A 13,609-nucleotide genomic window follows, 5' to 3' on the forward strand; every position below is an offset into this window, starting at 1 on the left:
AGCTTGTTTTCACTTTGATTTGTGTCAGTAATTAAACACATCAGTTGAAGCAGAGGGCTGAAAGTCACCAAAATCTGGCTGCGTTAACTTAAGGGAGTTTTGTTAAGGATTTTGGTCCGTGACCTCTAGAGATTCTTCTCACACACTGCTGCTGGGACCCTTCCACTATTTATATTGCCAAAGTCATACTAAAGCCCTAGCTGCACAGAAACTATCCTTCATAGTTTGTCTGTAGTCAAGAATTACAAAGGGATATCCAACAGATGCACTCTGCACCCGATTTTGCTGAAAGGAGCCCTGGGAAACTGTTAGAACAGTGTAGAGGCGTGTGTGAGGCTTCCCCAAGATTTCCAGAGAATCTACAACACAAGAAATTCCTAAGCCGGGCTGAAATTGACACCAGGGCCAGTATTCTTTCCATGGTCCAAAGGAATGTGCACCAAAGCCACAAGAAGGCTGAAGACTTCCAGTGTTCCGTGAGGAAAAGCACCACTATCTTCTCTCTCTGCAACCTCACATTAACTCTTACTCTGCCACTGCATGCATCTTCCGCCAAGGTTTATGGGTTACCATTCACACTATTACATATGACATCTTTCCTCAATCATTCTCACCACCTCAAGCCCAAATCTTCTGGCTCTCTGCACTTCTGACTCACTCAGGACATCTCACCACCTTTTACTCCACCTGCACCATCACTAACAGCTGTGCCAGGCATTTTCAGCTCACTCAATCCCCTCCTCTGGAACATTACAGGAGGAAATAGCCCACAATAGCATTTAAAATGTCTAGGTGGTAGTGGGGCAGCTGGAATTCATCTCCTCACCCAATACAGGAGAAGATCATGGGAGAGGATAGAGATTCAATATGGTTCAATCCAGTTCCCAGAACCAAGTGAGACCATTATGCAGTGCTGTGCTGGTCTCCCATTATCCTCACTGTGAATATACCCCTAACAGACAAAAATTCCTATCCTGTTTCGATTCACATTCCTCTCTTCTGCAGGCACCATCATCATCCAAATGGAATCCTCTTGGAAATGTCACGGCCTCCAACCACCAGTTGCTCTTTCAACTCTAAGGAAGAAGACACAGATCGATCAGGATCTTGGACCCTCCACCAACTCAGATATTTCTGCGGCAGCCCAGAGCAAAGAGACATAATCTTAAAGTTAGAATTGACTGCTTTATGAAACACTGAGGCACTTTATGACACAATGGTCATGGAAATCTTGAACAGTCACCTTTGCAGATTTGTAAACATTTTAAGACTTGAGTTTGACAGGTTTTTGTTCAGTTAGTGTATCACGGGTTTGGGTCAAAGACAATTAATTGAAGTTGAGCTGCAGAGTAGCCATGATTTAATTAAATGGAAAAACATGTTCAATTGGTTGCCTTGTTTAATCCTGTTGCTATCTTCTAATGCCCATCTGTCAGTCTGTTTATTTTATGTACCCGTAGATATGGAAGTGTAGCTTGCTAGTGCCTCCTGCAGCTCAGAAGGAGACAGCAGACTCCATCTCCTGAGCCCTACGCTTATCCTGGAACATTTGGATCACAAGGACACCTATGTCAAACTCCTATTTATTGACCTCAGCTCTGCCTTCAGCACCATAATTCCAAAAAAATTAATTTCCAAACTCCGAGACCTAGGATTCTGCTCCCCCTCTCTTCAACTGGATCCTTGGCTTCCTAACACACAAAAATGCAATCAGTAAGAACAGGCGACAACACCTCCTCCATAATAATTATCAACACCAATGCCCCGCAAGGCTGTATACTCAGCCCCTTACTATATTCCTTATACACGCAAAACGGTGTGGCTAAATTCCGCACTGACTCAATTTACCAATTTGCTGATAACACCACCGTATTGGGCTGGATTGTAAACAACAACGTAACAGAGTTCAGCAAAGAGATAAAGAGCTTAGTGGCATGGTAGAGAAAACACTCTCTCCCTCAATGTCAGCAAATCAAAGGAGCTGGTCATCAAATTCAGGAAGCAGAGTAGATGGCATGCCCCTGTCTGTACCAATGGTGCTGAAGTGGACCTGGTCAAAAACTTCAACCTCCTAGGAGTGAATATTATGAACAATCTGTTCAGGCCCTTCCACGCTGACACTAGGGTCGAGAAAGCACGTCAATGACTCCATTTCTCAGAAGGCTAAGGACACTCTGTATGTCCACAATGATTCTTATCAATTTTTATAGATGCACAGAGGAAGCAGCCTCTCCAGATGTCTAACATCTTGGTATGGCAACTCAACTCCTCTGCCAAAGACCACAAGGAATTGTGAACACAGCCCAGTCCATCACACAAGCCAGCTTCCTTCCATTGACTCCATCCATATTTTCTGTTGTTTCAGGAAAGAAACCAACAGAATCAAAGACTCCTCCCACCCCAGTTACACTCTCTGCCATCCTCTTCCACCGGGTAGAAGATACAAAAGTTTGAAAACCCATACCAACTGCTTCTTCCCTGATGTTATCAAATTTATGAATGGATCTCTGATATGTTAGCGTTGATCTTTCTCTGCATCTTCTCTGTAGCTGTAACACTATGTTCTGCATTTTGTTCTATTATACTGATATACTTGTGTAGGAGGTATGATTTTCCTGGATAGTGCACAAAACAACATTTCTCATTATATTTTGGTACATGTGACAATAATAAACTAAATCATATCAAAGGCAATTGATAGGCAAATTATTGAAAATGTCTGTTGAGCTACATAAGTCCCTGAGGAAGCAGTTGATGAGTTGGAGAGGATAACATCACGTGAGGTTAATTCCACTGATGATGACCAGGAACTGGTGATGGAGAGGAGGAGTAAATGCATGTTGTTTGAGTAGGCTTGTGACTATAGTCAATGACATTCTTGAAGGATGAAAGAAACAGGAGTAAGCTTTTCAATCGTGTAAACATGTTCCAACATGTAACCCACACATACTAAAGCTACATATATTAATGACAGAACACAGTGTGTTAGCATTTTCAGCTTCCAGTACATGTGAGTGTACTTGTATTAGCAGTTACATATATTTATGAACATGGTCCTACATATTAATGTATTGGAAATTACATATATTTATGCACAAATGTCTGTTCTTTGCAGAGAGAACAAACATTGGGCCTGTTTGAATTTAACATGATAGGGGACAGCTATTGGCTGGTTCACTTCGTAGGGTAATGCCCTGACCATTCAGGATCAATCTGCTTGCTTTAAAATTTACAAACATGTCATTAAGGAAGGCAAATAAAATATTGGCCTTTGACACAAAAGAAATTTAGATAGGAAAGTAGGAAATTTTTACTGCAGCCAAATGGGGTTTAGTAAGACCATCACTGTTTAAAATAAAGAGGTCTCCCTGTGAGGATGGAGGTTGGGAGAAATTCTACCACACAAAACATCATTAATCTGTGGCATTCTATTCCCCAGAAAGCAACAGAGATTGGGTCACTGAACTTATTCATAGTTGAGTTAGATTTTTGATCAATGAGGAAATCAGTGGATATGGGATCTGAGAGGAAAGTTGAGTTGAGGTCACAACTGGGTCAGCCATGGTTCTATCAAATAGCAGAGCAACTTTGAAGAGCTGAATAGCCTGCTCTTGCTGCAAAGTCCCATGTTCCCATGAGTTTAGCGCCGTGAGAGTGCAGTAATGTATACTAAGGAATGGCATCCCATTGTTGCAGATTTTTTTAATCCCCATTCTAATTTTTCCTGACTCTTTCTATTAGGAATGTAAGGTACCTTTCAGAAATAACTTTTATTCCCAAGAAAATCTGTCAAAATTTATGTCAAATCATCGAGATAATTTGCTCTTGTATTCTACTTTCAATCATTTTCTTTGCTAAATTCTGTAGTACTCCCCATCCTCAATTGAACTATTCTTTTTGGTTACATTTAAAGCCTGTTCCTTTAATCAAGTCTGAGTTTAGCTTCTCTTTTGAGGCACATTAGGAACTCAAGATATTACACTGGGAGTACAGTGCTGTACCAGAAGCATTGTGTTCCCACCACATTACATTCTGATGTCTACATCTACTGACAACATATACTTATTTGTACTTATTCGTGCAGCTTCTTTTTCATAAAGTAGTCCGTACTACTCCAATGTCACTTGCAGCCAAAATCCACCAAAGTCATGTGTCACTAATGATTGAGTATGTTCATTCAATCTTTGCCTTTTATTGCTCAGGTACTCGAGGACCAGATTTTATGGGGCCGTCTGCATTGGAATGGAGGCAGGCCAGCCAGAAAACAAGCTGGATGTGATTTGACTTTGAGATTCCCCACTCCCTTTCGTATCAACAATTCTGGAGAGAGCAAGAATCGCAGATGCTGGAGTCACACTCAATACAGCGTGGAGCTGGAAAAAACAGGAGGTCAGGCAGCATCAGAGGAGCAGAAGAGTCGACGTTTCAGGTTAACGTCCTTCATCAGGACCTAATAAAGGGTCTAAACCTGAAACATTGACTTTCCTGCTCCTCTGATGCTGCCGGGCCTGCTGTTTTCTCCAGCATGATACTGTATTGATATCAACAATTTTGCTGGCTACAGGAGACAAGACTGTAACCAGCTGTCCTGATGTTGCCAGCTCCGTTGCAGAGGTAGGTATTACAGATCCCTCAACATTTTGATGGTTGTCAGGATATGACAACTCACAGGTGCCATGAACCATGGGGCATCCCTGATCTGAAGTTAGGAATCTTTTGACAGATAAGTTCAAAAGTCGTTGTCAACCTCACTTGTCACAATGAAAGGTAACATGATAAGTTAAGAAAGTTTTAAATTCAGCTATTGATTGTCAGGATTTGTTTTAATAAAGAGTTGAACAAAATTAAGTGTAGGATTTACTTGTCAATTATCAACTTAAATTTTACATTGAATTGAAGCTTTAGACATATGTTCTATGTTTCAAAGGTGAATAAGTGACTGAGTGCTTAGAACGACTTCAAAGGTGTTACTGTGTTCAACTCCGGAGTGTTTGTTGACAGAAGAACAATAGAACTTTGTGAATGCTTGACTGAGTTTTACACTCCACTAACAGATTCAAATTATTAGGAGTTGTTAGCTCAGCTGTAATTATGAGTGCGAAGTCGTTTTATTATCGATAGTTTTATGACCACTTAATAGGATTATGGTTCTATGTTTTCTTGAATAACTGCTTATCCTGAAAATTGATTAGATTCTGGAAATGTCCCAGAGAACTGGAAATTTGCCAATTTAACACCTTTATTTAGAAAGGAAAAGAGACAAAAAAAAGTTCAGTTAGTTTAACCTCTGTCATTCAGTGGCATTACTATTACTGAATCCTCCACTATTAACCATCTGGATTTTACTACTTAACACAAACTGAAGCAGACTTAGCTACAAAGATATAGCAACTACAACTGCAGGTCAGATGCTGGAAATTCTGCATCTCCTGACTCCTCCATAGGCTATCCCCTATCTAAAAGGCACAAGTCAGGAGTTAGGATAGAATATGCCCCAGCTCCAAAAACATACAAGAAACTGACACTAGCCAGGACAAAACAGTCCACTGACAGGCATCACTTCTGCAAACTTTCATATCTTTCATCATCAATGTTCAGTAGCAGCAGTGTGTACAATCTGCAAAGCTCCTCAGGCTGCACCTTCCAAAGCCATGAGCACTTCCACCTGGAAGGGCAAGGGCAACAATACATACATGGGAATACCAACACCTGCAAATTTCACTCCAAGCCTCTCACTATTCTGACTTGGAAATATATCACCTTTCCTTCAGTGGGTCAAGCCCATGGAGCTCCCGCCCCAATTACATTGCATGTCTATCTGCAGCACATGAACTGCAATGGTTCATGAAAGCAGTTTACCAATATTTCCTCAAGGGCAACTAGGGAAATAAATGCTTGCCCAGCCAATGATACCACAGCCCATCGGTGAATACAACAAAACAGTGGGAAAATGTTGGAGTCTATTACAAAGGATGTAATAGCAGTGTATTGATGTGATCAATGAGTGTCAGCATGGCTTCACGAAGGGGAAATTATGTCAGACAAATCTGTTAGAATTCTTTGAGGAGGTCACAAGCAGCTTAGATAGGAAAATAATAGATGTTATATATTTAGATTTTCAGTTTGATAAATTACCTCACATTAGGCTATTTAGTAAGGAATGAACTCATGGAGGTGAAGGTGATGTATTAGCATGGAGAGAGGATTAGCTAAGAAATAGAAGACAAAGGGTTAGGATAATTTCAGAATGGCAACCATGTAATTGGTGAAGTGTCACCAGGCTCAGTGCTAGGGTCACAATTATTTACAATATATATTGCAGACTTGGTTGAGGAAAATGAATGTATTAGTTTGTGGATGACAAAAAATATGTGGGAAGGCAAGTGGTGAAGATGACTCAAAGAGTCTGCAGTGAGATAGAGAAAGATTAAGCAAGTGGCAAAGACATGGCAGATAGAATATAATGTGGGAAAATATGAGATTATGCACTTTGGCATGAGAACAGAGGAGCTTATTATTTAATTGGAGAAAGACTTTAGAAAGCAACAAAACAGAAAGATTTGCAAATCCTCACATATAAATCACAAAAAGCTACCATCAAGTTCAATAAGTAATAAGGAAGGCAAATGGAATATTAGACTAAATTCAAAGGGAATGGAGTATAAAAGTGGGAGGTTTGCTAAAATTATACGAAGCTCAAGTCAGACCACAGCTGCAATACTGAAAAAAATTTTGGGTCATTTATCTAAGGAAAGATATATTGGCATCAGATACAGTCCAGAGAAGGTTCACTAGGCTGATACCAGATAATGAGAGATTGTCTTGTGAAGAAAGTTTCAATAAGTTGAGCCTCTACCCATTGAAATTTAGAAGACTGAGAGGCAACTTTATTGAAGCCTACAAGATTCTTAGAGGGATTGATATTATAGATGCAAAAAAGTTGTATCCTCTTGTGAGAGAGTCTATGACCATAAGGATCATCTCAGAATGAGCGGTCACACATTTAATGAAAAGGAATTTCTTCTCACCGAGGGTAGTGAAGTTGTGGACTTTTTTTACACAGAAGCTGCTGAGTCTGGGTCATTCAGTGTATTCATGGGTGAGATAGACAGATTTTTAATCAGTAAGACAACCAAGTGTTATAAGGAAACATCAGGAAAGTAGAATTGATTATCAGATTGACCATAATCTTAATGAAAGGCAGAGCAGACTCGCTAGACAGATTGGCCTGCTTCTGCTCTTACACCTTGTGGTCTGGATGCGAGTTTGCTCGCTGAGCTGGAAGGTTAGTTTTCAGACGTTTCGTCACCATTCTAGGTAACATCATCAGTGAACCTCCGATGAAGCACTGGTGTTATGTCCCGCTTTCTATTTATCTGGTTAGGTTTCCTTGGGTTGGTGATGTCATTTCCTGTGTTGGTGATGTCATTTCCTGTTCTTTTTCTCAGAGGATGGTAGATTGGCTCCAAATCCATGTGTTTGTTGATGGAGTTCCGGTTGGAATGCCATGCTTTGAGGAATTCTCATGCGTGTCTCTGTTTGGCTTGTCCTAGGATGGATGTGTTGTCCCAATCAAAGTGGTGTCCTCCCTCATCTGTATGTAAGGATACGAGTGATAGTGGGTCATGTCGTTTTGTGGCTAGCTGATGTTCATGTATCCTGGTGGCTAGCTTTCTGCCTGTTTGTCCAATGTAGTGTTTGTCACAGTTCTTGCAAGGTATTTTGTAGATGCCGTTCGTTTTGCTTGTTGTCTGTATAGGGTCTTTTAAGTTCATTAGCTGCTGTTTTAGTGTGTTGGTGGGTTTGTGAGCTATCCAGATAAACAGATAAATAGAAAGCGGGACATAACACCAGCGCTTCATCAGAGGCTCACTGATGATGTTACCTAGAATGGTAATGAAACGTCTGAAAACTAACCTTCCAGCTCAGCGAGCAAACTCACATCCAGAACCTCAACCTGAGCTACAAATCTTCTCAAAACTCACTACCTTATGGTCTTTCCTCAAAGGCCTTACAATGTTAGCATAGGGCTTAAGGCTGAAGTGTACACTGAGTGAGTGGGCATAAGGTTATGAAGAAGTAAGAGGTGGATGCAAGGGCATGGGAAAATATGAGTGCCACAGGAGAATATGAGGACATACAGGGGTTGGGTGTGTGATGCAGGCAAGGAGCGGAGGTAAGATAGCCTCACGTTCATCCACAAAACTGGACAGATGTGCTGACAAATAGAGACTGGCCTTCTAACCTGATGCCTTGCTTTCTGTCCACTTTTGTCACAATCTACCTGCAGTGCTGACTCCAGTATGTCCCCACTCCTCCACGATGAAAGAAAACATAATCAGTTATATTCAGTAAGCAGCATTTCAGGAGTTGGAAGATTTCATCCAAGTGAAAATTGAGCTGCAAGTATTTTTTACAGAGATATAAATCTAGTTGAAACAAATAAAAAAAAAATTAGACCATTACAATTCTCATTTTAGAAAGTCAAGCATCAGGCATCAGAGTCTTGTGGTGAAAGTCACACTAAAAACACTTTGCTCTACTAAGATTGAGAAGTGATGATGGGAAGGAGAGATTGCACCAAATGATATGAAAGGCAAAACCGAAATATGTGTTTGGTTTAGATATTTTTCTCCAACCAATCTGGTCAGTGATGTAATGACACACCTCTGAAGCAGGTGGGGCTTGAACGCAGGTCTCCTGGCTCAGACATTATCCCTGCACCTCAAGGCGCCAATATCCTCACCACTTAACGCAATTTCTACTTATCCTGAGCAGCTACCTTAACAGTTTTTAGATATTAGCCACTTGCTAATTCCAAAGCTGTCAATTGCAAAAGCACCATTTAAGTTATATCAAGTGGGTCAATTATCACTGTCAGTTCCATCAACTGCTGCCAGTGTGATTATCTCTCATGAAGCCCTGTGACACAGTGCTAATGTCCCTACCACAAAGCTAGGTAGTTCTGGGTTCAAATTCTATCTTCTCCATAGGTGTATAATAACATCTCTGAACAGGCTGATAAGAAGATATCTTAAACGCTTGCAACTTTGTCCTTTCTTTCTAGCTTTGGTTTACCCTCTTTGATCAGGGATATCTTTGATATTAGTTTCATGGATGACAGGACTAAATACATTGGGCACTAAGTTTACTAGTCATCTGAAGATTGAACCAAGCACAGAAACTACTTTGCAGAAAATTTCTCAACTCAGATTGACATAAAGGACTGCAGCCAGGATTGAATGGTCATTCAAAAGTTCTAGATATTAAAAGAATTAGGAGCCCTAGAGTCTTGATGTTTACGGAGGGGGTGGGAGTGTGCATGGGAGGTCAAAACAGCAGCCGAAGAAGCTAGCAAGACCTCGGGAAATTGCAGCCTGTCTAAAGTTACGAAGGAGATCAATATTTTGGCATTAGTTACTTCCTGTGGTAATGAATTCCACAGGCTCACCACCCTTTGGTTAAAGAAATGTCTCATCATCTCTGTTTTAAAGCGCCTACCCTGAATGCTCATACTGTGACCCCTGGTTCTGGACACACCCAACATCAGGAACATCCTCTCTGCATCTACGCTGTCCAGTCCTGCTAGAATTTTACAAATCTCTATGAGATCCCCCCTCATTCAACTGAACACGAACGATAACAATCCTGACCTAGTCAATCTCTCCTCATACGTCAGACCGCAGCACTGCCCACTATAACTTATAGGGAATATATTGCCTTTCATTGTCTGAAGACACGTCACAGTGATTCACAGCCACTAAATTGATGAAAACGGATTTAAGGTAATGTCATGGCTTCTTTCATTAAAGCAAAGTTCTTTGTAAAGCAACAATCTTGCACTGCAATACTTGCCATGAGGATCTTGGACGTAATTCATGGGTGTTAGCACAGATATAACGTTTGAGTACTGATGTTCCATGTCAGTGGCAACACAGCAAACACTTCTTCTAAGTTGGAAATGGTAACTGTATGTTAGAAATGCTTAATATCTCTTAAAGCTTCTTCAAGGCATGACTCTATAGCATATGGCTTCTATAAAAATATGTTCAACTTCTAATCTTGCAAGGCAGCATGTGCTACCAGCAGAATGAGGATGCAAATCTTAAAATACGGTATTTACTGTATACAGGTTAAATAATTCAATGTCTTACAAGGGAGTCATTCGGTTGCTGAATTTATTGGTATGCATTATTCTAGATTTTCCTAAAGCCCCATGGAAATTTTGAGCTCTAACACTCCCAGGATCAAATGTTTTGTAATACATACATATATTCATAATTATTCTAACACAAGCTTCATAAACTAGTCCTATAAAATGCTCTAAAATACAGTAAACTGGACAGAAGTTTGTGCTGACAGATACTATGTATATCGAGTTTGAGCATTTGATGTTAGCCTTGTGCATTTGCAAAACTGTAACCTTTGAATAAAATAAATTTTATCTTAATCAGTTAAAAAAAATCTTTTGAAGTGCCATCTCTGTTACAATGCATGCAAATGCAGCGATCAGTTGGAATGTACAATGCCTGTCAAACAGCAGCGAGAACTGCTTCAATGCATTTTGAGATAAGAGATAAATATTGGCATTGATACTGAGAAAACACCCCTCCTCTTCTTCATATAATAAAATGGGATCTTTTACATCTACCTGAGAGAATAGTCAACATCTCAGTTCAATTTCTCAGCCAAACACGATGCCTCCAACAGGGCAGCACTGAAACATCAACCAAAATTATCAGCCGACTTGATCTCTTGAATGGGGCTCAAAGCCTACAAGCTCCTGACTTAAAGATGAGAGTGATATCACTAACATGAGTGTTTGCAAAAAGAAAGAGACGAAGGGAATGAATGGAAATGCTTTATTTTCTCTAAGGACACTGTCACTATGTTAGAAAGAAAAATAATACACATTGTGAATTCTTCCATTCCATACTATTCCAGCCCCATCCTTCAGAATATGAGTAATTCTCTCCATTAGTCATTTCAAGCCCCGAATAAAGTATCTGTGACAACATTTTGAGTGGTAAAAAAATATGAAAACTCCATGTCAGCTCATGCTGAATTCTAGTCTTTGCAGTTCCACAAATAGTTAATATTTTCTAAGCAGCGACATCATAAACTATCAAGGCCACAGTATCAGTTTACTAGTCAGAGAGCCATCATTGTTCTTTGCAACATCAGAATCCCATATCATTTGATCCATCGTTTTATCCTACATGGACTGTGTTTCAAACAGTCAAGTGAATTCCTTGCATTAATCTTCTTGATGAAGTACAGCTTCCAAATTCTGCGGTAATTTTTAAGAGTTCTCAGGAGAAAAGGTGACAAATGGACATGTGGGCTGTCAACAGTTTCAGAGGTCACATCTACAAAGATTCCGTGGAATTTTGGGGAAAACTGAGATTTAGGAAGAAACAACTTTTCATAATTTTTCAAAGTTAACAGCAGTCTCCCCAACTTTATATAATATCGAACAAGTTCATAAAATAGTTTTTAGGTAATCCCACCACCTTTACAACATACAAATTTAGGCTGTTTAAAATGAGTAAGTAATCATTTGTGCAAGTGTAAAATAGGTGCACTGAACAAGTAGATCTTAATTATGATTGCAATTTAATGGTCAGCTGCATTTCTTGTGTTAGTGAAGACTGCAGATAAATGTCAGGACTGTCTCTCTTTCTCCAGCGAGTTATGTATATCATGAGAAACTTCCCATAATATATTGCAGATGTTTAATGTGGAATCCTTCCACTTCGTCATAATCTCCATGTGGAGTGTGGCTTTGAGAGGGTCACTGGCCAATTCTATGATCCTTCTATTACATCTGGAGGGTGTAACAGTAACATCGATGAAATTTCTCTAGGGCTATGTGTCACTGAAGCACCATCCAGACTTTACCATAATACAGAAGCGTAGTCATGACCATTCCACAAGTGTTGAGACAGGGCTCCTGAAAAATAAACTTTTGATGAACTGGACAGTGTGTGGATGGCCAAAAAGCACCTCTTCCAGCAAGTTCTATACCTTTCGTTTCTCATTTGGCAAGGACTCCAGGGGAGAATTAAAAAATACATCAAAGACATTGAGAGGATCTCTAAAGTGTAGCAGCATTGACATCAATGGCACGATGGAGCTTGATACCAATCATGAAGTTGTCAATAACTGGCATCACGTTCTGAGTTTCAACATCTTTCTGGTAGAGTTGCAACAGAGAAGGAAAGAAAGGAAGTAAATCCTGCACTCTGGATTCCAGCATTCCCCAGACCCCTGTGCGCAAAGTCCTGTGGGTTGAAATTCATCCTGTTAAGTCGTATGAAGACCCATGGCAGAAATTTATGAAAAATCAGCAACATCCTCAAATTGAGGTATAGCCTGTGACAACAAGCACAGCACAGAAACTGTTTCTGCTGCCCAAATATTGAGATCTATGCTGTAAAATCACTGTTCTTTTGGAGACTCAGTCCTCTGAAATCTAGGACTACAGGTTTCTCAACACTTGACAGTTATTCCTGCATCCTCCATAAAAAGGAATCTCCCACATCTATTTACAAGAATGAGAAGCGATCTTGTTGAAACATATAAGATTTTGAGGATAATTAACAGGACAGAAGTGAGAAGATGTTTCCAGAATTTGGGGAAATTGTGAACTAGGGCGCATAGTTACAAAATAAAGAAACATTTGTTTAAAAATGTGATGCAACTGAATTTTTTCTTTCAGAGAGTGATGAATGTCCAGAATTTGCTAACCCAATGACTCATGGAGTCTAGATCACTGAGAGTATTTAGAGTGGTAGAGAGTTATAGAGGTATACAGCATAGAAATAGACCCTTTGGTCCGACTTGCCCATGCTGAACAGGTATCTTAAATTATTCACATCTCATTTGCCAGCATTTGGCCCATATCACTCGAAATCCTTTCTATTTGTATATCCATTGAGGTGCCTTTTAATTATTGTAATTGTACTAGCCTCCACTTCTTCTGGGAGCTTGTTCCATACACACACCACCCTCTGTGCAAAAGTGTTGCCTCTTAGATCCCTTTTAAATCTTTCTCCTCTCACCTTGAATCTATACCCTCTAGTTTTGAACTCCCCAACCCTGGGGAAAAGGCCTTGTCTATTTGCCCTATCCACGCCCCTCATGATTTTATAAACCTCTACAAGGTCACCCCTCAGGCTCTGATGCTCCAGGGAAAATAGCCCCAGACTATTCAGTCTCTCTGTATAGCTCAAACCCTCCAACCCTGGCAACGTCCTTGGAAATCTTTTCTGAACTCTTTTAAGTTTCACAACACCCTTCTTATAGCAGAGAATCCAGAATTTCACTCAGTATTCCAAAACTGACCTGACCAAGGTCCCATACAGCTGCAACATGACCTCTCAACTCTTATACTCAATGTGCTGTCCAATAAAAGCAAACATACTATTGCCTTCTTCAGTATCCTATCCACCTGCGACACCGCCTTTAAGGAACTATGAACCAGTATTCCATGGTCTTTTTGTTCAGCAATATTTCCCAGGACCTTACCATTAAGTGTCTCAGTCCTGCCATGATTCGTGTTTCCAAAATGCAGCACATCACGTTTATCTGAATTAAACTCCATCTG

Source organism: Stegostoma tigrinum, chromosome 4, assembly GCF_030684315.1.
Source record: "Stegostoma tigrinum isolate sSteTig4 chromosome 4, sSteTig4.hap1, whole genome shotgun sequence".
NCBI lineage: Eukaryota > Metazoa > Chordata > Chondrichthyes > Orectolobiformes > Stegostomatidae > Stegostoma > Stegostoma tigrinum.